Source organism: Pinus tabuliformis, chromosome 1_1, assembly GCF_031772625.1.
Source record: "Pinus tabuliformis cultivar Carrire ecotype Pingquan chromosome 1_1, CPIR1, whole genome shotgun sequence".
Lineage (NCBI taxonomy): Eukaryota > Viridiplantae > Streptophyta > Pinopsida > Pinales > Pinaceae > Pinus > Pinus tabuliformis.
The window spans coordinates 528805634-528833544 of record NC_142297.1 but is presented as its reverse complement, the minus strand read 5'-3'; positions in this window follow the sequence as shown (position 1 = coordinate 528833544).

Genomic DNA, 27911 nt, shown 5'->3' with positions numbered 1-27911 from the left:
AAAACTTTGGATCAGCTCGGACACTTCTATTATTGGCCAAGAATGCGAAGGGATGTGCAACGATATGTGAGTAGGTGTAAAGTCTGCCAATTGGCGAAAGGACATAGTCAAAACACCGAACTTTACACACCACTACCTGTTCCAAGTAGACCATGGAACTCAGTTAGAATTGACTTTGTCTTAGGACTGCCTAGAACGCAACGAGGTTATGACTCGGTGATGGTGGTGGTAGACAGGTTTTCGAAAATGGTGCATTTCATCCCTTGTCGAAAAACTAGTGATGCCACTCACGTAGCTCACCTGTTTTTCACGGAGATTGTTAGATTACACGGCCTACCCAGATCTATTATTTCTGACAGGGACGTAAAATTCACGGGACACTTTTGGTGCACCCTGTGGAAGAAGTTGGACACACAATTGAACTTCAGCTCTGCATATCATCCGTAGACTGATGGGCAAATGGAAGTGGTGAACAGGAGTTTGGGAAACTTGTTACGGAGCTTGACTGGGGAAAATTCACGGTTATGGGATCGTGCGCTCGCTCAAGCAGAATTCGCTTATAACGATTCACCGAACCGCAACACTGGACACAATCCATTTTAGATCTTGTACGGCATGCATCCTTACAGAGTAAATGAGTTGCGGGATCTGGGAAAGTTGGATAAGAGAAGTGTTGATGGGGAAGATTTTGCCGAAGCAATGAATGAACTACACGAACAGGTGAAATCAAAGTTACAGGACAACATTTAGAAATACAAACAACAGGCAGATTTAAAGTGACGAGAAGTACAATTCAATGTAGGGGATGAAGTCCTTGCACACTTACGCAAAGAACGGTTTCCTAAGGGCGCATACAACAAGCTGAAATTTAAGAAGATTGGTCCCTGTAAAATTCTACGTAAATTCTCAGCCAACGCTTATGAAATACAGCTACCACTAGATATAGGCATATTGCCTATTTTCAACGTGGCAGACATGTTCCCATATACTGCCAACCTGGAAGATGACAGTGTGGTACGGCTAGAACGACACACCCAAGTTGGAGGTAGTTCTTGGGTGAGGCAAATGCTTTCGCCTCAACCCCATGAGATCGAGAAGATTCTCGACACATAGGTGGCCAAGAGGACTCGCAGGAAGGAGTATCTGCGATACCTTGTCAAGTGGAAGAACTGTCCAATCAAGGACAGTTCGTGGCTCGACGCGGCGCAGATACAGAAGGCGGGTTATTCTGTGGAGGAGCTCATGGAACAAAGCCATGACTTTTTATTACCCTGGGAGCCTGATGCAGGAGCATCTGGCTGACGGGTCATCATGATAGAAGGTTGTTTGGTCTCTGAGAGGACTAAGAAGGAAATTGCAAAGTGAACATTGTAGTCATTTTTTTTTTGTTTGTAAAGAAACAGTGTTTAGGAAGGTAGAGGATTAATTACTCAAACTGTTGCAAGTAATTATTTTTATTTTCATGTCAACTTTTACAGATTGTAGCGTAGGGAAATAAATAGTTTTTGAACTAAAAATGTAACCAACAACAGTTAGGAGAAACAGTTTCCAGACAATTATTGAAAAAGAGACATAATGCAATTGTAAGAGGTTTGACCTTTTTAGAAGGAGAAATCTAATAAAAATATCTCTGAGCACACAGACTACTTCCTAATATCCTACAACTGTCTATCTATCATTTGTTAAATTCCCTGATACAAGGAAAGCACATTCTCTGGTATTTGTTCTACAAGCATATACACATACAATGTTCTATTTGTATTGACCAACACAGGTCGATAAATCAACAAAGCCAGCTTGCAAACATAACTACGGAGGACGTTACAGAAATGAGGTCACACGGTTCCAGAAATTATCAATCAAAAGAACGCAGAGGGTTCCTGGAAGTTTTATACATTTCGAGCGGTAAAGACAGAGACAAGTCGCATACATTTCAAGCAACAAAGACAAAGACAAGTCACATACATTTCGAGCGGTAAAGACAGACAAGTTGCACAAGTATTTCTAAAGAATAAACCCTCTTTGTTTTATTCACAAAGTAATCACAAAACCTCTGTTCTAAATACATACAATCACAAAATCTCTGTTCAATATACATATAGTCCATGCAAATAACACTGTACAAGTTTCAATGAGTTTGTCATAGTAGACAGGTTTAGAAAGCCTAGCCAAAAAACAAACTACAGCAACTACCCATAAACGAAATAATGCAAGCCTAACAAACCTCGACTACATACTAACGGACAGTCAAAAGTCTCCACAACCAACTACTGTAACCCTAGCCAACAACGGAAATAAAACAAGTGACAATAATGACAAGGAGCGACCCTACCCAGGTCTAGCCAGCATGCCAAGGACCTGGAGCCAAAACCCTCCAGAACGAGCCCACCTGCAACGACAGACACCAACAACAAGCGTAAGCAATCTGTGACAGAGAAAGAAGAGACGGAAAAAAAATACCAAGACAAGGGTTTCGAACTTACATTGCGGAAACAGGGCACCTACGTTGCAGTCACCAAGGGTCACTCTGCTCACGAAGGAGCGAGTGGGTTAGACAAAAGTGTGAAGAGGAGAAAGGAATGATAGCAGAGAACGAAGCCTTACCTTGTCATTGCAGAAGAAACCGAAGCCGAAGACCCTGAGACCACAACTTGTCCAAGAAACAGAGTAATGTGACCAGAGAGCTCAAAGAACAGTTGAATAGAAGAAGCCAATACAAGAACAGTCGCATAAGTCCAGCAAAACAACCGACAATAACCTTGTACACAAAAAAATCACTAAATCTTTTCAAGAAAGCTATTGTCCATAACTCAGCAGAGAGATTAAGCGCCAGGCGGAGAAACAAGCAAAGGAAAACCAGTGTCAACAAGAGTCTCTTACCAGACGGTGAAGCCGAATAAGTTTCCAGGTCGAAAGTCGAACCAGAATACCAGGAGCAGCATAAAGTTTTACAGTGAAAATCGCACAGAAGGACCATACCGTGAAACCCTCAACCTCAACAGCTCGACGAGCAAAATGACCGGGAGATAGGGTTTGTGGATCTATTACCAAAGCAGGAGTGATACCTTCGAGGAGTGGACACTTGTCCAAGAACCAGCAGTGCAGGTACAAGTCATAAGTACTGGGAAACAACCAAATATTAAATCATTGTAATCAACTGTCGAATGAACAAAATCTTTCATTTAATCAAACTGCTCATCATTTAAAATCAATTTATAATCTTTTATTAACGTATCTTTCATTTAATCAAACTGCTCATCATTTTAAATCAATTTATAATCTTTTATTAACGTTGGTAAGTGTGACGAGGGCTGAACCCATCAACAAGAAAGAGTCTCACAAAAAAAGGAGTTGAATACATGAAACAGATGAAAAAGCAATCTGTCCCCTAGACTATCTTTAACTTCGTTGACTTTAAAATAATTTCTATCTTTTTTTTCTTTCTTTCTATTATTTTTTAAAATCATATTTCATCTACTAATAATAATAATAATAATTAAATTTTATACATTATGCTTAATATTTATATTGTTTTGGAATCGTAATTTTAATAACATATAAAATGCTCTTTCACTCTCAGATTGAAACTGACCCGCTCTACCAGATTAATAAGCTCGGCGCCCAGTAGAGAATATGATATATAACTTGACACTCGTTAAAACAAAAAAAAAACCAAAGGAAAGGAACATCGGATCGGCGCGCAGTATAGAATATGGTCTATAACTTGATACGCATTAGAACAAAAAAAAAAAAAAACCTAAGGAAATGAACATCGGCTCGGCGCGCAGTATAGAATATGGTCGATAACTTGACACGCATTAAAATAAAAAAACAAACAAAGGAAAGTAACATCGGCTCGGCGCGCAGTATAATAACAAACATAAGGAAAGATAAATGGGCTGCGCGGGGTATAATAAAAAACAAAGGAAAGGAACATAGGCTCGGCGCGCAGTATAAAAGCAAAAGAATCTCCACCCTCCATGTGCCTGTCAACCTGGGTTCAATTTTATATGGAGGAGGGTATGAATTTCAAACCCATGTGCGAGTGAAATTAATCTCGACCCTCCATGTGCCTGTCAACATCGGTTCAACTTTATATGGAGTGTATGAATATAATAATTATTTTGTAAAATCTAACTTTTGATAACCAAAGCGAAAAATCTCAACCCTCCTTGTGCCTGTCAACATCGGTTCAACTTTATATGAAGGAGGGTAGGAATTTCAAGACCATGGTACTCATAAAATTGATGAACTTTCTTATCTGTAAACTAAAAATATTGACAATGGTTGCTAATATTTTTATTTTTAATCAAATTCAATGGACAAATTATCCCATTATCAAATTCTAAAGTTTACTCTTTATCTTTACATGCATGTAGCAAACGATGAAATGTCTAGCGGTGAGAATAGACATTAAGCAATTTTTTATTCAGGGCATTGAAATCCCGGATGCTTATGGCATGCTGCTGAGTCTTCATTGGGCCAGCTCAACGGATATCATACAGTGAAAAAAGTAAACCTAAAAAAAATATAATAATAAAGGTAAGAAAAGAAATATATTAATATAATAAATACTAAAAACATAATTTACTTATAATTATAAAAAAAATTAGAAATAAAATTAAAAACAAACACATCAAAGATTAAATATATATATATATATATATATAATAAAAATTTATTACAAAAACAATAAGAGAGAATAATTATGAATATAAGTGATATAGATTTATTTTAATTTTGATTCTGGATCTACCAAAGGTAGAGAGGGATCAAATTTCTCAAGATGCTCATTTACTTTTGAGTAGAAAATTCGAGGAAAGGTGACCACCTCTAGTGATTTGATGATTTGATTCCTTTTTGTTGTTCCTACATCTAGACTTATGAGTCTATGCAACACATTTAAAATGTTCTCTCTCTATATATAACAATTTAAGAGCCTATTCTCTCTCTAAACTCTTTTACTCAACTTACATATTAAAATATTTGATTAGAACCCACATTAAAAAATGTTATTAATATTTTTAAATGTTATATATAACTCCATATTAAGAATGGAATAAATTACACGACTCCCTCACACTTAAAAATAACTAAAAAAATAAAAATCAATCTAAATTATTTTATTTTTCTCTATATAAAGTTAATAGAAAATTGTATTAAATTAATGCAAAGATTAAAATATTTTATTTATGGATATCAAATGATAGAGATCAAACATTAAGGTCTATGAAGAGGCATAAGTCCAGAAATCCATAAAAAAAATATATTAAGGGGACTTAATAAAACACCTAGATCCAAATGCCAACAAGGCAAAAATATGGAATCTGGAAAATAATTGTTTTTCCATTAGTTATTAACATTCTTATGTTGACTTAGAGTGCTATGCCTATAGTTTTTGTCGAGTCCGTAAGAAAGTTTTAAGTGTGGTTTGTTGTGGGATTTCTTGTGGACCCTCGGCAAGTCTTTTGTGGCTTTTTTGTGGGCCTTGGTTCGGTGGACTCGTCTTCCAAGGAGTTCAAGGTTTCTTTTGGTGCACGTCAATACTACCAGATGGTCTATTGCCCTAAACGTGTGGTTGTATTTCCTCGGTTTCCCTGTTTAGGCTTCTCTTGGTTTTGGGTGTGTGGTTCGGTTTCTGCCTACCCTGCTGACTGTTGAACTCTCATAGAGCGGGTGCAGCTTCATGTAAATTATGTATTATTGGCTAGCTTAATAGAAGGTCCTACTCTTCCTTGACCAAAAAAAAAGCATTCTTATGTTGACATAATTTTGATCCATTGAGAAGATTTAGAATCTGGTAATTACATTTCCGCTAGATGGGATTATTTCTCATCCTTTAACAAAATGTGGAAGTCCAAGAATTTAGTAATTTATCTAACTTTGTCTTTTAGAAAGATTGGGATTTAGATACCAATAATGGAGGACACATTGTGGAGACATGGAGCCGAGTAGGACGAACCCACTAAGAGTGTGGTTTGGTGCTTGATATGGAAATACACATTGCTTTTGACCTATCACAACTGACATGGTAGTTTGGATAGAGTTTAATGGCATGGCATGTCAATGTGGCATGTTGATAGGGAATTTAAAATTCTAGAGATTTTACTCATTATATGTAACATAAGCCAAAATAAAGGAGAAGCACACAATGAAAAAAAGTAAAAGTATGGATATGGATGTGTCCCAATGTTTCAGAAATATCGTATTTAGAAAAGTGGAAATCTGAGATCAAATATCTGGAAAATTTCATAAAAGGATTTTATGGAAATCCTAGATCTGGATGGATCAGGAAAGCCATCCTACCTAACTTAAGACATGGCTGGGAGGGGTCTCTTCCTTCCTGCGATGGCGTGCTCTGTAATCGCGCAGTTTTGTAGCTGAGTCTCGCCCTTGCTGGCTTTTTCAGGCTTGGCGTTATGCTTACATATATCTATGTAACCCTTTTTATTAATAAAAGGTTGGATTTTTTCTGTGGAAAAAAAAAAAAACTTAAGACATGGCTTTACATAGAGGTTACACTTGGGAAATGAAGCTACTATGTGCCAATTAATGTGACATTGTATAGTGGTGACACATGCACAAAGGGATGCCAGATGTATGCCGTGTGAAAATAGCATGGACACTGATGTGGTATTAAGAAGATTATCAGTTGCAGTTAACCTTAGAATTTGTAATAGCTTTAGAAAATTATAGGATTTAAGTGTTAAGTCTCGGTCATTAGTCACATGGGCCCGATAGTGGGATGTGACCAAGTGGTGGTGAGAAAAGGTGCTAAAGCACACAAAAACAAGGAGCATATGTGTTGATTATAAGGCATTAGTAGAAATCTAGAGATTTCATCAAAAGCACTAGCAGAAGTGTGAAGTGTTCTATATCTTTAGAGATCCGAGTATCTGAGCATCCAAAAAAAATTACAAAACAATTTTTTCCATAAAACCAAATGTTGTATGTTGGTAAAAATCCAGGCATCTAAAAAAATCTATTAAACAAACTCAATGAAAAACTTGAATCTGGATGCTAATGTTGGGCATAGGACTCCCCAAGGGCAATTTTGGGGCTTAAAGCCCATATTTTGGTCCAATTTTTGTAATCCAGATGTAAAGACTCCGCATTTTGTGGTCGCGGAGTGCGTGGCTGTTAAAGAGTCATACGGTTTCCTGCCCTTATTTTGATAATGTAATGTCGGTTGTAGAAGATCTAACCATGGTCCGTGGACCATGGGATTGTATAAATAGAGCTAAGCTCTAAGTATTTAAGGCATGATATAGATGAAGAAATCAAGGATGGAATGATGTATGAGAGATAGCTCTGAGTATAAGTCTAAGTTTTGGGTCGTAGCGTAGGTAGAGGCTCTGCAACTGAGTGCGCAAAGGCCTAGAAGTCCGCAGTTGAGTGCGCAAACCCCTGCAGCTAAGTGTGCAGGGCGGGTCAAGTCTACAATCATTTGGAATTATCAATAAAGAGAAGTATTCTATAATTTATGTGTCCTTATTTCCTGTTTATGCATCTGTTATATTGGGTATGAATTTCACTTCTAATGCTTATATGATGCGCAAATGTGTATAACTATATTGGTTAAGTGAATGAAAGTAAGAACATATGTTTAAACAAAGTTAACTAAGATCTATTAATAAGATAAGCAAGATATTTAGCATAGTTTGGAAAATATCACAGTTCATTGCCCTAGCAGTGTGGAAGCATATCAACCCCTGGTTAGGGTTGCGCGGAAGTCGACTATAACACTTCACGAAGGTATTCAAGGGTAGAATAGAGGGATAAGCAACCTGCACAAAGGTAGGTATAATTGGAATAAAACGACATCACATCCATCTCAAGGGTGCGGAAACTTGGTTCTAGCATCCCCCCATACTACTTCGGGTAGACTTCAATCCGCTCTCCGCGAGCTAATGCCGAAAGGGCCAGTAGTGTAGGGATTTGTTTGGCTAACTAACGTTGAACCCGGGTCAGGCCCCCACAAGCTAACAAATGGTTCCATTTCCAGGACCAGAATCTTCATGAGAGATGTGTGATGTTGTATCACTGGAATCCAACTAAGAAAGAAATAAAAGGCTGGTTAGACATAAGGATTCATGAGTTCACGACGCAGGAGAACAAAAACCTGTGACTGTCAAAAGAACAGTGGTTGGACCAATACCTATATACGGATATACATGAAATATTTTTCGCATCCTTCCCTACTAAGCTATACGGGTGGATCGTGAAGCTAGCAGATAGCCAAGGAAGGTGTAAACTTGACGGTCCTATTGTGTGGACCCCAGAGTTAGTGTGAAGGTCGGAAGCATCAAAGGATAAGATTGTGCACGCCGTCGATCATTGGCTCAATCGCATTATAGGAGGATTTGTTGCTGAGTTTGCGGTCGACACCTCAGTCAGCGATAGCAAGGTAGAGCGATGTTTTTTCAAAGGACCACGAGGTAAGTACGTAAAATCTCTAAATGCTTGGATTAATATTTTCTTGTGCGAAAAATGGGTTATGCGGTTACCTTGATGTTTGGGACTACGTGAAGCGGAAAAAGTTATAGAAATGAAGGAAACAAGGGTCTGCAATATAGCCCCTTGATTTCACCACCGCGAAGGGGCGAAGAGGGGATAGCGAAGGTCTCTTCACGATGTGCTATTCAATTGATAAGATAGGGATTTTCGTGAATACCACCTTCGCCCACACCACCTCCATCTTCACCGCCATCACCTCCAACTTAACCCGTACCACCTCCACCACCACCGCGATTTAGTATGGAAAACATAGTGAAGCTGCCTTTGTTCAAAGGCTTGGGAAATGAGGACCTGGATGAATTCAAGTTCGTTGTAAGGGTTGTATGGGAAGCTGAAGGTGTTACGGATGATAACATAAAGAACACAACACTGGTTAATGCTCTACAAGATCACGTGCTAACCTGGTATATTAAGTGCTCTAGTAATAACCTGAATGCTAGAGTAGCTGACATCCAAGTAGCACTGAATAGGGAATTTAGCAGGGCTAAATCTGAAGCGAAATCGATTGTGGGATTCAAAGAGATCACGATGCTACCAGACGAGATGCCTTGGGAACTAGATCAGAGGCTAGAATGTATGATCCGTGAAGCCAACATGAATTTGACAGATGGACAACATCATGAGTGGTTTGTGGCTTTGTTACAACTACATTTAAGGAGTGCGTTATCGCAACAGAACATAACAATTGAGGAAGAGGCCTTGGAGATTTCCATGAGACTACATGAGACTCTGATGCAGGATCCTAATCTAGGAGTTCAGCAGATCCACACCCAGCTGAAGAATCTATGCCCTAAAATGCAAAGCTTGAAGCAAGATAGGACGGTTTGGCCAAAGGTATGTGAAGAAGTATGGTGCATGAAATGCAAGAGTTAGGGTCATGAAAAAGACCATTTCCCGGTCTTTACAAATTACCTTACAGGAGGAGGATTGATGCCTTTAAGGCTGGAAGTTCAAGTAGGACCTAGCATGGCACCTGCTTTGTGGTGCGCTATCTATCAAATAGTAGTGAAACATGCCATAGATAACTGCCACTTGTTACAAAAGTATACGCAAACTCGCAATAGTTGTTCTGCAACTTTTGTAGGTCGGTGGGATATGACGAGCGTACTTGTAGGAGATATGAATTTATGATGGATAGAACTCCCGCCTACAGGGTTCAGGTTGAAATGCAGACCCTTGACCAGAATGCAGGGATGGCACAGACAAGATTTTAGGGGCACGGACGAGGCCGAGGCAGAGGAGGACCTGGTAGAGTTCGCAGACAGATTTGCTATAATTGCGGAGGGCTAGGGCACTATGCCCGCAATTGCACTAATCCAACACGCCCATCGTGCAAGTATTGCACATTGTTTGATGTTAGACATGGAATCCCCCCACGACATGTTTTGGGGCTCAAAGCCCAAGTTTTGAGTTGATATTGTTGTAAAGCTCTGCGAATTGCGGGAATAAAATGTATGTTAGAATCATAGGGTTTTCTGCCCTAGTCTTGAATATAAGGTAAGCCTACCCATGGTCTACGGACCATGGGATTGTATAAATAGAGTGAGGCTCTAAGTTGTAAAGGTAGATGGAATCTAGGAAAGAATGGGCATGAAAGGTCCTAGAGATTAAGTCGAAGTACGAAGTGTGTCTTGGGTCATAGAGTAGGAAAAGGCTTTGCAACTGAGTGCATATAGGCCTAGTAGAGTCCACAGCTGAGTGCATAGACCCCTGTAGCTAAGTGTGCAGACCCTTGCAGTTGAGTGCGTAGGGTGGAGTTGAGTCTATAATCATAGAAGAGATTAATAAGAAAGGTTTTGTTACCAATTCTTTGTATTTGTTCTGAGTTATTATATGTTTGATATCATTTGCAAATATACTGTTTTTTTTTTGTCAAGTAAGTATGGAGCCTTCTATTAACTGTACAAGTACATTACATATGTTACACGTCTTTGCAAGTGCAAATACCCAACCAAGAATCATCCTGTTGTGGGAATTCCATCTACATGAAAAACAAATCCAAGATCAAACCATTTCACATGGATTTCCAAAAAAATGAAAGCAGGAAGGAAGGAGTGTTAAACTCCCAAGGACTCTCTGTCATCCATTGCCAATATTAGAGATTCTGCAAAACTAACAAAGCCCTCCAAGAGTCACAGAGTTCTGCTAAACATCCACTAATCTAGACCCGACAAAAACACAAACCACCGTTTAAAAAATTTGAAATCCACCCCTCTAAAGAAATGACAACATTTCTTCACTGTTGATCTATCCAAGATCCAATGGTCACAACACTTCCCGCCTACGAAACATGCTCCTTGGCTTTGAACCGTCGATCTCGCTCCACCAGATCTAACAGCTCACACGTATTTCAGCTGGCTAACTTGCGCACTCCAAATCCACTCGAAAAGCAGTTTCCCTCTCTCACATTGCTAAAACATGTCACTAAGTGAATGGAATTGGAGCCAACTAGGAAATACCATTTATGGATTTTCCTCAGCCCGAAATCCACTTGTGGGTTTCCCAACCCGTTCCACTACTCCGGACCTGACAGTAACTCAAACCAAAATTTATGAAAGTTTGAGATCTGCCCTTCAGAAGAATTGTCAGCACTTCTACACCGTTGATCCATCCAAGATCCAATGGTCACAACCCTTCTTGACTTTTAAACAAGCACCTCGACTGTCAACCATCGATCTTGCTCCACCAAATCTAATGGCTCACACCTATTTTGGTCAGTTAACTTGCACACTCCAAATTTGTCCAAAAAGTGGTTTCCCTCTCTCATGTCACTGCTACGTGTCACTGTATGTATGGAATCGGACCCAACAGGGAATTACCACTTACGGCCTTTCCTACGCCCGAAATCCACTTGTGGGCTTCTCCAAGCCCCTTCTTCTCTTTAACTGTCAAGTAACTCCCTTGCCCAAACACCATAGATCTAATTCAACCGAGATCTATCAATCCAAAATTAATCTCCACGTCACTGTGTCATTGGTCTTCCTTCGCTATTCTTGACCATCCGCTCAAAGCCGTTGGAATACTAATGCCAATACAATCTGCAGACTGTTGCCAATCAACAAGCAAACAGTTTAAGCAACCATGTACTCTTGCCTGTCTCCTGAGCCTCATCGATCCAGTGTGTCGATCCAAAAGTCACTATCTTTGGCATCTTGATAGAGGCAACCCTTTAATAGTTTTCCTAGGGGTATCAGCTCCCAAATGAGCCGGGTGTCCCTTTCCTCACTGACGACTCCTTCATTCATCAGACGATCAGCTAACATATTTGCTTTTCTTTTTACATGGACAAAGTGTACAGTTTTTAAGGTTTGCAGGTGGGTATAAATATGGAGAAAGACCTATGATAGCGTCCAATGTTTGGACACTTTATCCAGTGTTGTACCATTGCATATTTTCGTGGTCGCTCTAATAATCAATTCTGAATCTACTTCAATGATGACATTGTGAGAGTTTGAGTTCACCAAGATTTCTAGGCATTGCTCTAAGGCCATGAGTTCTGCCATGTTATTAGTAGCCTTCCCCAAGTGGCCATGAAATATCTCCTTTATTCGTCCCTGTTCATCTCTTATAACACCCCCAAAACCAGCTAACCCTAGGTTTCCCTTAGACGCACCATCTATACTGACTTTTAGGAAACCATGCAGAGGAGGCTTCTAAATATTAATATTTGCATTTATTTGGCTCACACCCTTAATTATGCCTTGTGGGCCTATAGATTGGAGACCCAAATGTAGTAGTACAAACGCATCTTGGGGCAGAGGAGGGTCCGTGGGAAGTTTTCCCAACAAGATTTTGAATGTGTCTTTGAACTACCTTAAAATTTGATCAATTATGTGCTGGGGCTTGCTTGCTTTGTTCTTGAAGATCCTACTATTACGTTCTTTCCAAACATCTGAGATAACAAAGCCTGGAACAAGAGTCCAGGCTTTATTGATGATTTCATTCCCTGAGAGGTTTTTCCTCCAATTCTTCAGAGTGTTGGAGATGCTGAATCTATCCCTGTCAGTGTGCCTAAATATTGAAGCCACCCATTCCCACACGATAGAGGTGAAAGGGAAAAGGTTGAGAAGGTGATCCATTATCTCCTCTTGTAAGCCACATAAATAACATTTGGATGGCTAGTGAAGCCTTTTTTCAGGAGAATCTCCCAAGTTAAAATTTTCCTTTGATGAAATAGCCAAATGAATAAATTTATTTTCATCCAGTGGGGGCTCTACCAAAGATTCTTCCATACCTAATCAGGGTTTTGGTAGTTAAAAAATGTTACCACCTATATAGCTTCTTTAAGGTTGAAGTTTCCTTCAATGTTCCTTCCCCATCTTAGTTGTTCAGGCAAGGAGGAAACCAAAATCCTCCTATGTTCTAGCTCCTGAGCAAGAGAGTCTGCCTGGGCCTTCAGAGGGCTCTCTTCACTGTGGCCTAGATCCTTCCAAATTCTCCATTTTCCAATGTTCCTTACCTGGTCCAAGAAGTCATTAACCATGCATATACCTTTGTTATCAGTATCATGCTTGAGAGTTGCTAATTCATCCTTATACACGTTGGGTTCCTATTTCCAGTTATCCTCCTAAAACCGAGCCAGGTTCCCATCTCAAATCTCCCAGAAACTATGCTGCTGAACAATACCTTTATTTTCCCAGGCAAGGTTCCAAATGTGGGATCCATTATTATACCCTGACATTCGAATGTGATCCTTCTCCTACCAATTCTTGAGATATTTTTGTTTCCAAAGCTTGGCCCAGGGGGTTGTCGATTCCTCCACCAGAGTTTAGCTCCTGAAACTCTGCTAAGGATTTCAGGATCATGAAGCCCCAAACTGCCATGGCTCTTGGGTTTGCAGATCTTGTCCCAAATCATTAGAGCCCATTTCTTTTTCTCTTCTCCTCTGCCCCATAGAAAATCCCTTTGTCTGCTCCTGACCTGTTGCTGAATTCCTTTAGGAGCAGGAAGAGCTGAGAACATGAAAATGGGAATTACTTGCAAGACAACGTGTGTGAGCACAAGGCGCCCCACCAAATTTAACGACCTACATGTCCGTTTTTTGATCTTTTCCTGAAGTTTATTTATTATTGGCTCCCATACTCCCTTGCTTAGAGGCTTATCTGTGAGAGGTTGTTAAAAAGTGTGCAACAAGAAATGCTAAATTTAGAATGTGCTAAAAATAGACTTGCTAAAAATAGCATGTCTAAAAATAGAAGTTTGGCCAGTGAGGTCATTGGCCACATTGGGTGAGAGGTGAAACTGCTAAAAATAGAAAGTTCTAAAAGTAGCATTTCTGGGTCCCTTCCTATTTATAGTAGTCCTTAGTCTATCTATAGGAATTTTGGTCTTAACAATAGTTGGAAATATTAATTAATTAATTCAGTTGAGTTAATTAGTTAAGGAAATTTGAATTTGAAGTCTTTGTGAGCATGCACATGAGTTGTCCCACTGATTGAGGAATTTATCCTTAATTTCCTCCACTGATTGAGGGAATAAATATGAGTTCTATAATGAGAGAATTAGTTGACTTAGTTCTAACTAGTCAAGTCTAGTTAGATTATTTTAACAAGTTGTTAAAATAATAAAATATAGTTTGTTAATGCTTGCATGCATGTGACAACTATTATTTTAGATAACTGAGAATTCACTCATCGATAACTGTTGCATGTCAGTTTTGTCAGAGACCCAGTTGAGATCAGATGTGGGACAATGTACTATCAGATGCTTGACTATTTCTAGTAAGTAGTTTTTGCATGGTTGAGAAACTAGTGTCCTCAAGGATTGCGTAGTTGGACCATTGGTTAACTTGGTATGTTTGGAATTAATTGCATATGCTTTTGCTATTATTTCCTAAGCAAACTGCATAAGGAAAAAGGGATTGGACAATAGGTAAAGCCTTTATATACAAGGCTTGGTTGGTTCATGAGATATATCTTCATAGTTCATTGAGAACTAAATAGCTTGAGAGCTAATTCTTTTTGTATTTTGAAGAGGATTTCCACTTGATTGATAATACATGGTTGGGGTTTTATGCTGGTGCTTTCCCCTGGATATATCTTGTGTTATGTGTGATTATTTCTCTTTATCAATTATGCATGTTTCTACTTGATGTTGCTCATGAATTCGATTATGCTTCCACTTAATGTTTTGTAGAAGTAAAACAAGTATTATGCTTTAGGACATTGCATATATCGGTTTGTTTTACAATTGAAATTTCTACATGGTATCAGAGCACAGGTGATCAAGTAAGAACAATATACTAGTAGGAGAAATTTGAAGATTATTATTTGGGTTATAGATCTCAAGTTCTTATCACATCTATTTCATCAATGACGTTCTATGGTTTGAGGCTTGAGCATGCTCTTGATGGCAGCTCAAACTATATAGCTTGGAAGGATCCCATGGAGGCAGTTTTGGAAGATAACGGCCTTAAGGATTTCATTGATCAAGAAATTCCTAAGCCTACTGACAAGACTGAGCAGGTGGAATGGAGGAAGTGTGTGGCTAGGGCTAGGAGAATTCTCTTGGAGGGAGTGCGAGATCACATTGTCTCGAGCCTCCATGGGAAGGAGACTCCACATGCAATGTGGAAAACATTGAAAGATTTATATCAGAATAGCAGTGATCAGAGGAAGCTAGCACTAAAGGACAAACTTTGAAAGATCAAATGTGAAAGGGATGAGACGATCTCTATGTATCTGACCAAGCTCATCACATGCAGGGATGAGCTTCCAAGTGTAGGGGTCATGACATCGGATGAACATATGGTGAGTCTAGCACTCCTTGGCCTTCCTAAGAGATGGCATAACTACCAGGACTCGGTGAATGGAAGGGAGAAACTGCCAGATTGGGAACTACTATGGTCAGATTTGATGCAGGAGGAGATCAGACAGAGCACTAGAGACAGTTCTTCATCCATGCATGATGAGGAGAACTGTGCCTTAGCGAGTAAGACGAAGAAGGGGAAGGAGAATATTTCTCTTTCCAAATCTAGTTCTTCCAATGATGGGAAGAAGGTTGACAAATCGAAAGTGGGATGATTTCATTTTCATGAGGTGGGCCATTATGCTGCAAATTATCCATGGAGGAAATCCAAGAAGGGATTCGAGGAAGGATTTGAAGGTGAGGCACTTGCTTCAAATTTTGATTTATATTTCACACTCTTCACATGCATGGTTTCATCCATGGTGGGAAGTGGTTGGTTTCTTGATAGTGGAGCTTCTTTCCACATGACCGGTGACAATAGTTTGTTTAGTACTTTGGAGGAGAAAGGTCTCCAGATACTCATAACGATGGGTAATGATGTTAAGTATAGTGTGTTAGGTGTAGGCACGATTATTTTTCAGAGGGAGCATGGATCTCGCCTTACGTTGACTGATGTCAAGTATGTACCAGGACTAAAGAGAAACTTGGTGTCGATCACGATGCTGGAAGACAGAGGATATGATGTAGTCTTCAGTGAGGGAAAGGTTTTCCTTAGACACATCATCACTAGTCAGGTGAAGCAAATTGGTTCATGGGTCAAGAACCTGTATGCTCTTGAGGTTCAAGATGCATGCAAAGCCTTGAGCAACAAGGAAACTGATGGAGACTTGGCGGTTGAGAGGGAGGGTATATTACCTCTTAACATGCAGAGCCAGAAGAAGTCTCAGATGATTGTGCAAGAGCCACGATTGGTGCAACAACTTTAGGAGGTTGTGGAGTAGCCACAACAGGGGAAGCTGAGTGGAGATCTAGTAGAGACATCTACTCATGCAGATACCTCCAGTAGCGGAAAAATTCGAACCAGGTGGGCTAAGGGATCACGCGCAACCATACCTCCAGGTAGGAAGTGGGGCGATATTCAGTGATCGTCCTAAGGAGGAGGGGCAGGATCCTTGAGGTGCCCTATATCTTGGATGAGACCTTGCTACAGGAGCCCCGATGTGGAGTAGCAGGAACTGATTGATTGGGTAGAGATAGATGCAGATGGAGTGGCAGAGAGAGCGACAATGCAGGGAATCCTAGGATAGTGCATAGCTAGCAGGCTGCAGCAATGCAAGAGGCACAAGTGTTTTGTATATTGCTAGGTGGCACAGAGAGGTGTGCAATGGTGCGAGATGCATGGAGATGTTGCAGTAGCATAGATGTCAGAGAGGGAACACTTGTCAGCAGCAGGTAGAGCTTTAGCATCAAAGTATGTTCCTAGCCCAACAGAGTGGTTAGTTGGGAGTGTTTTTGTTCCAAGTGTTATTGGAGCAAGTGAATCGGTTAGTTGTGTTACATGCAGAACATTCCAGAGTTACAGGATTGGGTTTGAGAAGAAGCCTTTCTTGTTGAGAGGGAGTGTTGAAAAGTGTGCAACAAGAAATGCTAAATTTAGAATGTGCTAAAAATAGACTTGCTAAAAACAACATGTCTAAAAATAGCAGTTTTGCCAGTGAGGTCATTGGCCACATTGGGTGAGAGGTGAAACTACTAAAATAGAAAGTTCTAAAAATAGCATTTCTGGGTCCCTTCCTATTTATAGTAGTCCCTCATCTATCTATAGGAAGTAAAATTAATTTTGGTCTTAACAGTAGTTGAAAATATTAATTAATTAATTCAGTTGAGTTTTTTTTTTTTTTTCGATGTGGTTCACGGGGCACCAGAGGTGGGCCGCTACATCCACGTAGAGAAGCGGGGCAGCTCCCCGAAGGGAACTGCCGTTCGGCCGTATCAGACCTAACCCCGAGGGCGACGAGGTTTGATCCCGTGACCTCCCAAACCGGGAGTACTATCAGTGGGAACTCGACCATTTGAGCTATCCCTCGGGGCTATTAATTCAGTTGAGTTAATTAGTTAAGGAAATTCTAATTTGAAGTCTTTGTGAGCATGCACATGAGTTGTCCCACTGATTGAGGAACTTATCCTTAATTTCCTCCACTGATTGAGGGAATAAGTATGAGTTCTATAATGAGAGAATCAGTTGACTTAGTTCTAACTAGTCAAGTCCAGTTAGATTATTTTAACAAGTTGTTAAAATAATAAAATATAGTTTGTTAATGCTTGCATGCATGTGACAACTATTATTTTAGATAACTGAGAATTCACTCATGGATAACTATTGCATGTCAGTTCTATCAGAGACCCAATTGAGATAAGATGTGGGATAGTGTACTATCAAATGCTTGACTATTTCTAGTAAGTAGTTTTTGCATGGTTGAGGAACTAGTGTCCTCAAGGATTGCGTAGTTGGACCATTAGTTAAATTGGTATGTTTGGAATTTATTGCATATGATTTTGCTATTATTTCCAAAGCAAACTGCACAAGGAAAAAGGGATTGGACAATAGGTAAAGCCTTTATATACAGGGCTTGGTTGGTTCATGAGATATATCTTCATATCTTCATAGTTCATTGAGAACTGAATAGCTTGAGAGCTAATTCCTTTTGTATTGTGAAGTGGATTTTCACTTGATTGATAATACATGGTTGGGGTTTTATGCTTGTGCTTTCCCCTAGATATATCTTGTGTTATGTGTGATTATTTCTCTTGATCAATTATGCATGTTTCTACTTGATGTTGCTCATGAATTTGATTATGCTTCCGCTTAATGTTTTGTAGAAGTAGAACAAGTATTATGCTTTAGGACATCGCACATATCAATTTGTTTTACAGGTGAAATTTGTATAGACGTATGCCTAGATATTTGGAAGGTAACCAGTCCCTTTGAAACCCAAGAATCCTGGTGATGTTTCTTTGAATAGCAATGTCAGTGTTAAGGAAAAAACTTTTGATTTGTTGAGACTTACCTATGTGCCAGCTGCCATAGCAAATTCATTTAAGATTTATTTTATTGCTCTGGCTTCCCTGACTGTGGGTATGCCCCGCAACATTATGTCATCCACAAATTGTTGATGAGTATTTGCCTCTCCATCCAAGATGAGTTTGATTACTTGGATTCTTCCTTCAACATTTTCCATTTTAATCGCTCTACTTAGCCCTTCCATCATTAGAACAAAGAGGAAGGGTGAGAGCGGATCCCGTTGTTTAAGACCTCTAGAGGGTGTGAAAGTTCTTGAAGGAGCGACATTGAGCATGATGGAAAAACTGGTTGTGGTGACTGTTATCACTCAGGTTGTCCCTAAAGCTCCTTAAAGGGATACGGCCGAGGTAACCACAAACCAATCTTTGGACTGCAGGTCCTAGCCTACCAGCAGTCAGAGAGGGCTCTCTCTTTATGATTTAGCTTTGTTGAAGATGATATTAGGCTATGTTGGAAATAATACTGAGAGGGGGGGTGAATCAGTATGATCTAATTCTTTTAATAAATCTTCCTTATTTGATATTTGAATTATTTTTGCATGTCAGTACCATAAAATAATGAGCATGAACAAAGAAAACAGATAGTCACACCAAAGAACACAAGATGTAAGGTGGAAACCCAATGTGGGTGAAAACCACCTGCTGCAATATGTCTCTATCTTCTTTCAAATTAGAAACTCCTTTTACAATGATTTTGTACTGGTGCATTCCTTTACCAGTACGCAGGCTGCAACCTGCAGAGAGCTACAACTCTCTCTTGTTTTCCAGTCTCTCCTGGAAGGGAGCTACAACCCCCTACTTCTTTTCTTACAAGGACCACTTTTCATGAATTTTCAAACTGGATCCATAAGCATCAAATGATCATCAAGTATAAGAGAATCACCCAGTCAACTGTAGTAACCAGATCAACAATAATAGGACCAAACCCAGAACACAGCAATGATAAACAAAGATTTTAAGAGAAGTAAGCACCCTGCTCAACTGCTCGCCTGCTTACGTAAGCACCCTGCTCAACTGCTTGCCTGCTTACAGTAAGCACCCTGCTCAACTGCTTGCCTGCTTACAGTACGCACCCTGCTCAAATGCTCGCCTGCTTATGTACGCACCCTTCTCAACTGCTCGTCTGCGTACCTCGCTCTGAGTCCATTGAACTGCCTGCGGACCTCCGCACCTGCAACCCTTCTGTGCCTGCGTATGTACGCACCTGCAACCCTTCTGTGCCTGCGTACCGACGCACCTGAAACCCTTCTGTGCCTGCGTACCGGCGCACCTGAAACCCTTCTGTGCCTGCGTACCGGCGCACCTGAAACCCTTCTGTGCCTGCGTACCGGCGCACCTGAAACGCTTCGTTCCTGCGTATGTACGCACTTTTCTCTCACTGTACCTGCGTACCTTCAGGCATAGATGATTTCAAGACTTCAGAAATAACCCAGACAGTCAGATCTATAGATCTGAACATGCGCCGAAGAGATCTCAGTCGATCAGTAGATTCGCCTTATTTAGATCTAGACCAGATCTAGCCCTCATAAGATATTCAACCCAAAACATACATAAGCCAAATGATCTCCTTTGCTTTATATAGGAAAGCTCTTCCTTAAATCATGGATTAATACCACGGGCCGACACCATAATAACACAAAACCCTCGGCTAAATACCAAAGGTTAAACATAAGAAACCCCACGTGTGCTTTTCTCTGCCTTGAAATGTGTGCACTGGGGGTACGCACCTCCTGAACAGCTGACCTGCGGGTATGTACGCACTTTATGTAACACCGGCCTGCGTGTACACACCTTATGTAAGGTGTACCTGCGTACCCCTTATTTTCTTCAATATTTGATAGCTGATCATCAATTTCTGCTGCTGACTTGAAGTACTGTGATCTATCACCTGAATGGGTTGCCATCAAGGACAACACTTTAGCCATAATGCCAACAATCTCCCCCTTTGGACTTGATGGCAACCTCACAAACTTCAGCTTCATTCTCCCCCTTTGACATCAAGGGCAAACGGTTATGCTCCCCCTAAGAACATGAACCAGATCTGCAGTGACGAACCATAATCCACCATGAAAGAGATAGAGACATATTGCAGCTACTTCCTTCTGCACATCCTCCATAATGCCAACAATGTATTATATGCTCCCCCTAAACCTGTACCATCAATCAAAAGAGGTTCAGCAATAAGATGATGCATCAACAACCCCCAGCTTTTGCCTGAGGTATTCAAAAGTGTCCCTGGGCAATGGTTTGGTGAGTATATCAGCAACTTGTTCCTTAGAAGGAACATACTCCAACTTGACCTTCTGTTCAAGCACTTGTTCCCGGAGAAAATGGTACTTGATTGGTATGTGCTTGGTTTTTGAATGCATAACAGGATTCTTTGAGATGTTGATTGCACTTGTGTTATCACATAATATGGGGATAGGTGGTGTACAAGTGATTTGAAAATCCTGCAAAGTCTGCATCATCCAAAGGAGTTGGGTGCAACAAGATGCAACAGCAACATATTCCGCTTCAGCTGTAGATAAGGCAATCGAACTCTGTTTCTTGCTGAACCAAGATACCAGTCTGGAACCCATAAAGAACGCACCACCACTTGTGCTTTTCCTGTCATCCACGCTTCCGGCCCAATCTGCATCTGTATAAGCATGAAGTGTAAGATCTGTATCTCTAGGATACCATAAGCCATAATTTTGAGTCCCTTGAAGATATTTGAAAATTCTCTTTACTGCTTAAAGATGAGTCTCCTTCGGATTTGCCTGAAATCTTCCAAGTATTCCAACTGCATGCATGATATCCGGTCGGGTACCTGTCAAATAAAGTAAACTTCCAATCATAGATCTGTAGGTTGGTTGATGTACTGCTGCAGATTCATCATTTGCACTGAGGCTACATCCTGTGACCATGGGTGTACATACTGGTTTTGCATCTTCCATGCCATATTTCTTCAAAATCTGTTTGAGGTACTTGGTTTGAGATAAAAAGATTCCTCCTTCCTTTTGTTGGATTTGCAAACCAAGGAAATATGTCAGTTCTCCTAGCAAGGACATTTCAAATTCTTTCTGCATGACCAAGGCAAAGCTTTGACTCATAGCTTCTTCATTGCTGCCAAAAATAATGTCATCTACATACACAACAAGTATTAGCAATTTGTCATTTTCAACTTTTATATAAAGATTGCTATCTGCTGATCCTTTTGAAAAACCTTGTTGATGAAGATATTTGTCCAAGCGGTAGTACCAAGCCCTTGGGGCTTGTTTGAGACCATAGAGGGCCTTTTTCAATTTTCATACAAGGTTTGGATCATTTCCAAGAATGAACCCATCTTGTTGTTCAATGTATACTTCTTCTTCCAAGTCTCCATTCAGAAAGACTGATTTCACGTCCATTTGAAATACTTTGAAGTTTTGAAAACTTGAGAGAGAAAGAAACATTCGGATGGCCTCAAGTCTTGCAACAGGAGAAAAGGTTTCTTCAAAGTCTATTCCTTCTTGCTGCGCATACCCTTTACAAACAAGTCTGGCTTTGTTTCTAATTACTTCTCCATTTTCATTCAATTTATTTTTGAAGACCCATTTTGTTCCGATAACATTCTTATCCTTTGGTCTAGGAACCAGCTCCCAAGTGTTGTTCTTTTCGATCTGCTCAAGTTCTTCATCCATTGCTTTAACCCAACATTCATCTTTGCATGCCTCTTTCACATTTTGTGGTTCAGTAGAGGAGAGTAATGCCAAATAGCTTGAAGCTTCTGCAACTTTTCTTCTTGTTTGTACACCTGCTTCTTTCTGCCCCATAATCTGAGATTCTGGATGATTCTTCTGAACATATCTGGATGGAGTCTTTTCTTCTATTCTTGTTTGCTCCTCTGGTTCTTCTTCTTCATCATTCTGTCATTCGGGGTAGCCTTCATCTTCTTCGATGTCTTCATGATGTACTTGCCTAGGAATGTATCCCTTCTCATCAACCACTACATCAATGCTGTCAACAATTCTGCCAAGTCTTTTATTGTAGCATTTGTATGCTTTGCTATGTGGAGAGTAACCAAGAAGAATGCCTTCATCTGCTCTAGGTTCAAGTTTGCCAAGCTGCTCATCAGTATTCTTGATATAGCATTTGCTCCCAAGGATTTTGAAGTGCTTTACCGAAGGAGTCCTACCACTCCAGAGCTTATGAGAAGTTTGAGTGCTGTTCACCCGGACATTTGTTTTGTTGAGAATAACAACCGCAGCATGTGCAGCTTCACCCCAGAAAGTTGCGGGAGTTCCTGACTCATCAAGCATAGCACGAGCCATTTGTTGGACTGTTCTGTTCATTCTGTCCACAACTCCATTTTGCTGAGGAGTTCTTGCTGTAGAGAATTCTCTTCTTATCCCATGTTCTTCACAGAAATCGAAAAATTCATTTGAAGTAAATTCCCCACCTCTGTCGGATCTGAGGCACCTAATTTTGTGACCTGATTCATTTTCAACCAAGGCTTTGAAGGATTTGAATTTTTCGAATGCTTCATCTTTGTGCTTCATCAGTCCTAACCAGACAAACCTGGAGAAATCGTAAATGAATAATATCAAGTATTCTTCTCCTCGAGGTGTTCTTTTCCTGAAGGGACCGCATGTATCTGTATGTACTAGCTCAAGAGGCATGCTAGCTGATCCTTCTTTCTCTGGAAAGTTAGTTCTGGTTTGTTTTCCAAACTGACATGATTTGCATATGGTGTTGTCAGGAATTTTGATATCTGGAAGATCGCGAACTGCCTGATATTTGCATGCTTTCCTTATTTGTGAAAAGCTTAGATGTCCCAACCTCCGATGCCATAACCAGTGCTCATCATCCTTTCTCAGATAGCATTGTTGTTGTCCTTCTTCAAATATGTACAGATTATTTGGAGTTCTTTTGCCTTTGATCACTGTTTTACCTGTATCAAGATCACGAACAAGACATCCATTTGATCTGAATATAACCTCAGTTCTTTGATCACACATCTGGCTAACACTTAGAAGATTATGCTTCAATCCATCAACATACAAAACATTTCCAGCCTTGACCTTTTCTTTTAACTGAGCAATGCCTTTTCCTTTTATAGTTGCAGGGGTATCATTTCCAAAAGAGACTTTATTTCCTTTTTCTAGATCAGAATATGACTCAAGTTTTTCTTTATCACCTGTCATATGCTTCGAACATCCACTGTCAATGTACCATAGATTTTCCTGTCCTTCTGCATAAAATGCTATCCCACATCTTTCTGTTTGTGGTTCCTTTATTCTCCATGTTTTGGTGCTTGAGGCTTGTTCCTTTTTCTGCTGAAACCTGCTCCTGCATTCAGAGTCTTCATGACCAAAGTTATTGTAAATAGAACATTCAACTTCATTTTCAAGAACCGAAAAGTTGTTATAGGTCCTTTTTGTAATCCCGGTCATACTTCTTTGTTTTTGAGCTTCCCTAGTCATGATCGTTTTATATGCAACACATTGAGCTGCTTTGTGACCAAAGTTATGTCAAGAAAAGCATTGTCCATTGAAGAAACTTCTGCGGTTAACGAATCTACCAGCCAATTGATTGTAATTTCTATTGTCATCTATTCTTGAACCAAATTGAGAAGATTTTACCTGTGGCTGGTTGTAGCTTTTGTTCACCCTTAAGATGGATTGCCCCTGATAGTTTCTGTTTGCAATTCGTCCCTACTTTACCTGATGGTCTTCATTGTGCTTTTGCTCATTTCTTCTTGCTGCATCAAGATAACTTTTTGAGGTGGATGCTTGAGAAGTTTCTCCATTATAGCCCAGACCTGTCTTGTTTAGTGGAGACCGCTGCACATTGATAATCTCATCCAAAGTTTCAGATCCTTTGACAAACTTAATATTAATAGCTTTTGTTTTCTCAATCTCTTTTCTAAGACTAACAATTTCACCTTCTAGTTTTTCAAGATGTTTTTCCTTTTCATCAATTTGAAATTGTAGAGTATCAATGATCATATTCTTTTCTTCTATACATCTCTTGAGTCTAGTAATTTCATCATAAAGGTTATCCACATCTATAGCATCCATATAATCATCATCTTCAAATGCCATTAACAACTTATATTCATTACCTCGTTCATCTTCATCACTGTTCGATAGACCATCACTATCTTCATGAGTGTAGTAGCTTTTCTTATTTGCACTCTGTTTCTTGTTCCATCTATCAGGTTCCTTTCCTTTATCCTTATAAGGACATTTTGCAGCATAATGACCTACTCTTCCACAAGCAAAGCATTTAAAAGGTAACTTACCTCTGAACCTTCCAGAACCCCTTTGAAGATTTCTGACAAAATTTGATTCTTCTTCCTTTTCTTCTGGGACGTGGCTTGCTTCATAATAATCTTCTTTGCCTGATGCCTTGAAAGCAACTTCTCTTCTGTCTGATGGACCTCCCTTTCTCATTTCATACACAGTTAGAATTCCATGTAGTTGAGACATAGTAAGAATTCATAGATTTTCCTTTTCTTCTATTGCAGATACTTTAGATTCAAACTTGGGGGACAATGATCTTAGAACCTTTTCAACCACTATAGCCTCTTTTATTTCTTCACCCAAATTTTTCATACAATTAACAATCTCATCTACCCGAAGAAAATAGTTAGCCACACTTTCATCATTATACATATTGAGAGTCTCATACTGAATCCTGAGAGTTTGAAGTTTAGCACGCTTTACCTGTTCATCTCCTTCATAGCTCGTGACAATTTTGTCCCATATCTCTTTTGCGGATTTGTAGTGCATTACCTTCATGAATTCCGTTTGGGATATACATCCTAATAGGGTACTGACTGCTTTCGCATTTGTTTCATACTTCTTTTTCTCAGCTGCATCTGTAGGAGTAGCTGAAGGAAAAGCGTAGCCTGTTTCTACGATGTCCCAAACTTCTGTACCAAGAGATTGAAGATAGGCAGTAACTCTTACCTTCCAATAATTGAAGTTTGTCCCATCAAAAACCGGTGGCCTGATTTATGCTTCTCTCTCGTAGTTGCTCATGATGAACGATCTACCTTCAAGCGATCAAGCTTCTCTGAAGGACCTGCTCTGATACCAATTGTTGGAAATAATACTGAGAGGGGGGGTGAATCGGTATTATCTAATTCTTTTAATAAATCTTCCTTATTTGATCTTTGAATTATTTTTGCATGTCAGTACCATAAAATAATGAGCATGAACAAAGAAAACATATAGTCACACCAAAGAACACAAGATGTAAGGTGGAAACCCAATGTGGGTGAAAACCACCTGCTGCAATATGTCTCTATCTTCTTTCAAATTAGAAACTCCTTTTACAATGATTTTGTACTGGTGCAGTCCTTTACTAGTACGCAGGCTGCAACCTGCAGAGAGCTACAACTCTCTCTCGTTTTCCAGTCTCTCCTGGAAGGGAGCTACAACCCCCTACTTCTTTTCTTACAAGGACCACTTTTCATAAATTTTCAAACTGGATCCATAAGCATCAAATGATCATCAAGTATAAGAGAATCACCCAGTCAACTGTAGTAACCAGATCAACAATAATAGGACCAAACCCAGAACACAGCAATGATAAACAAAGATTTTAAGAGAAGTAAGCACCCTGCTCAACTTCTCGCCTGCTTACGTAAGCACCCTGCTCAACTACTTGCCTGCTTACAGTAAGCACCCTGCTCAACTACTTGCCTGCTTACAGTACGGACCCTGCTCAACTGCTCGCCTGCTTACGCACGCACCCTTCTCAACTGCTCACCTGCATACCTCGCTCTGAGTCCATTGAACTGCCTGCGGACCTCCGCACCTGCAACCCTTCTGTGCCTGTGTATGTACGCACCTGCAACCCTTCTGTGCCTGCGTACCGGCGCACCTGAAACCCTTTTGTGCCTGCGTACCGGCGCACCTGAAACCCTTTTGTGCCTGCGTACCGGCGCACCTGAAACCCTTCTGTGCCTGCGTACCGGCGCACCTGAAACGCTTCGTTCCTGCGTATGTATGCACTTTTCTCTCACTGTACCTGCGTACCTTCAGGCATAGATGATTTCAAGACTTCAGAAATAACCCAGACAGTCAGATCTACAGATCTGAACATGCGCCGAAGAGATCTCAGTCCATCAGTAGATTCGCCTTATTTAGATCTAGACCAGATCTAGCCCTCATAAGATATTCAACCCAAAACATACCTAAGCCAAATGATCTCCTTTGCTTTATATAGGAAAGCTCTTCCTTAAATCATGGATTAATACCACGGGCCGACACCATAATAACACAAAACCGTCGGCTAAATACCAAAGGTTAAACATAAGAAACCCCACGTGTGCTTTTCTCTGCCTTGAAATGTGTGCACTGGGGGTACGCACCTCCTGAACGGCTGACCTGCGGGTATGTACGCACTTTATGTAACACCGGCCTGCGTGTACGCACCTTATGTAAGGTGTACCTGCGTACCCCTTATTTTCTTCAATATTTGATAGCTGATCATCAATTTCTGCTGCTGACTTGAAGTACTGTGATCTATCACCTGAATGGGTTGCCATCAAGGACAACACTTTAGCCATAATGCCAACAGGCTAGTTATTGAGTTAAAGGGGTTTTGTTTATGTTTTGGTGGGAAGGAGGATGCTTTCAAGTAGAGAGGCAGTGCATAGTGTGGTAAGTTTCAAACCATTGGGCATGGAGTCATGGAGCAGGACTGCTGGTGCATTTTCTTGGTCACAAGAGGAATATGGAGCAGGATAGCTACTCATGAAACAACATTCAAGCTAAATGGAGATGGATTGAAAGGCTAAGGAATGAGAGGCAACAAAGAATCTCTCAGTCAGCTTAATTAGAGGGAAGGTGAATGAACTCTACCTAGGAGCACTTAAGAATCCCTAGATAACTGTCAAACACAGTGAATCAGGGGAAATATGAGCCAAAAGGAATCCATATTTATTACCGATTTAGAGGATAACATTAAGAAACAACAGATATTGAGCATAGAGTGCAGCCAAGCAAGTTCTAAGATAATATTTCTAACTGCTGTTTAGATGAGCATATATCAATGAAAACAGAGGTAAGAGGCACTTATTGAATCATGTAGCAGCACAAGGATTCCATCATTCACTCTTCAACCATTAAACACAACAAACAGTCCATTCTCCAAGCTTGCAAGAAGTCTTTGATTATAACAAATATCAGATATACAGTGCGAGTCTCCCTTGGAGTGAATCAACCAACCAACCCTTAAAACAATCTCAGAGGGTGGTATATAAAGAGAAATATTTACAGACTTGCCCTTGAACAGGTGTCAAGGGATAAAATATCTCAAAACATCTATCAAAATAGATCTTAAAGAGATCTGTGCAATAACTGCTTCTAATGCTAAGTTGTGCTGGAAATAAATGCTATAAAATATCTAAAACAGGTGCTCATGAGGCAACAGCCTCATAAAAATGGCTTTCTAAGGCTGCACATGGTCCTGCATCTTCAAAAATGGCCTAAAGAGTTCCTTGAGCCACGCGTTGTCCTTTGTGTGATAATTGCGCATTTAAGGAAGCAGTGCTGCTCCAAAAATATGACTAGGTTCATTGTGTTTGCCAATATCTGCTTTAAAAACCTTTATTTGTGCCTTCAAGTGGTCCTGTTGCCTTAAATGGCAAA